The sequence below is a fragment of the Neomonachus schauinslandi genome, chromosome 3, assembly GCF_002201575.2.
Source record: "Neomonachus schauinslandi chromosome 3, ASM220157v2, whole genome shotgun sequence".
NCBI classification, from domain to species: Eukaryota; Metazoa; Chordata; class Mammalia; order Carnivora; family Phocidae; genus Neomonachus; species Neomonachus schauinslandi.
Window position 1 is genome coordinate 161,457,127 of NC_058405.1, and position 2,272 is coordinate 161,459,398.

Sequence of the window (2,272 nt, forward strand, 5' to 3'; positions counted from 1 at the left end):
ACTGTACTCCTGTACTGAAATGGGGTCCTTTATTTTATCTCTATCATTTCTACTTCTTAGTATATGTGAATGCTATTGAATTTCAAGAGGAAATGTGAAAGGATTCTAATGAAGTGATTTACTTCTTCAGTGGGATACATGTTAAAAACATTCAAAGTTTGTGTTTCTTTTTATTCTAAAGAATGAAACCCAAATAAGGTTGGTCAAGTAGTGAAATCAAGCACACTTAATTATTGTTTTGTGAGTTTGTGCAAGTCATCTAACCTCTCTGGGCTTCAGCCTCCTCCTCTGCAAAATAAAGGAGTTAGACCAGATAATTGCATGATTTCTTTCCACCTAATTTGATTCTATTAAGCACTGCCATAGATATAATATTAACTAGATGCTATACAATCATCTTTAATATACTTGAAGATAGTTATTAACTCATGCCTTAGCCTTTGTTATCAATCATAGGAAAGTTTGGGGAGTCTTTGTTTCTACTGTACATCTTCTTAATCTGTGTAATGAGTTTCAGAGCCTCAAATTGTGGATGTGGGTAGTCTGGTGGCTCCATAATAGGGATTATCTTTTAGAGAAGGGCACCTTGCCTTCTATAAGTTGTCCCTGGAAAGACATCAGGCCCTGGGTAAGATATAGAGGGTCAGAGCCAGGAATACTGGGTCAAATTTGAGAAGTGAATCTTCCCCAGGACTGGGAACAGGACTTTATCATTTACCTTTAATTCAGAAGTATAAGTGAACCATTTCCAAGGACAAATTGCTCCAAAGGGCAGAGAGATATGTCAGTACAAAAGGGTCACCAAGATCTGTTTTTTGAGAAAATTGAAAAGAGGACAAAGAGGGTCTGTCAGTAGACAAAATACTTCTGATCTGTCATTTATCAGATGAAGAGGAAGAGACATGAGGACTTCTTCCACTTTTAGCTAGATCATCAGAGATGTTCACAGTAGCATTTTAAAATAGCAAAAAAACTGGTAACAACTCTAAGGGATTGTTAAACAATTTATGATATAATTATAGGATGGAATATTATATATCAATTAAAAATGATGTTTATAAAGAATACTTAAATGTCATCAGAAAATGTTTAAGGTGTAACAGATAATAGTATATATCTATTGAAAAATACAAATAAAACATGATATTAAATATGTAAAAATCTTGATAGAAAAACAAATGGAAGGCAATGGGCCAGAATATTAACAAGGTTTATATCAGGGTGGTAAAATTATGGGTGAGCTTTGTTTTAATAATTATTTTTAATATTTAAAAAGGTAAAATGTATCTTCTAATAAATTTTCTATGTGAAATATATCTTACCTTAACAGTCAGAATAAAAAACCATGCAAGTTATCTTAAAAAAATACAGAACACCCCAAATTAGGGTAGTCATATAAAGCTTAGATTATCAGGGAAGGAGAAAAAAATTACTAGAAGGTTTTGAAGAAGCCGTTGAGTACAAGATCTTGACCTAGATGCCAGATGAGGAGAGCAGGGTTGGTCCCACCAGTGGGATGACTCCATGCAGAAGGCCTGGCCCACCAAAGAGGGTGGCAGAGGTGTGGTTGCTGGCCTTGGGGAGCCTGCTATGGAGCCTGCATTCACGCCTCTTACTTAACCTTGAACACTTCCTTGTCATGCTTTTGGACTCTCCCTTTGCTCAGGAAACCCCCTCCAGATGCTCACTGGGTTGGCACTTGCAGGTGGGGTGTGTTCCTCAAAGTTCCTGGAAGTGAGTTAGGGGAGGCTCGGTATAAACTAAGCAGCGTGTGCTAAAAGCTCCATAGGGCTACCTATGTCTCACACCTATGTCTCAATTCCTAATATTTATAATGCCTCCCACATTGATGTGGATGCTTCCCAAATCCTCAATGTAATTCTTGTTGTCTTTTTGACACAGTCTCTCCCCATGCTATGAAAATCTTTCTTCTGTGACTGGCTTTCTTCCTCCTTTAGAATACTTTGTTTGTCTGCCCTTAAATTCCCGCTCAGTTTTAAGCCCCTATTTTCACAGCTCTGATATGTGTGTATGGAGAATAATTCTCATGAGCCCATCATAGAGAACTGACATTCTTTTTCAGTGACAAGAAAAGCTTGTCTTTAAAAGAAGAGGAAAAGTCTAAAGTCATCAAAACAATGTAATATCCTGTGTGAAATGTTGCAGTCATGATGCCTTGTGGTTTGAGTCCCTTGATCATGTGCCCTGAGGGAAATAAGTTGGTGGTGGCTGTGGATGACGGAGACGCTCGGGGCTTTGGCAGGTGCATCTT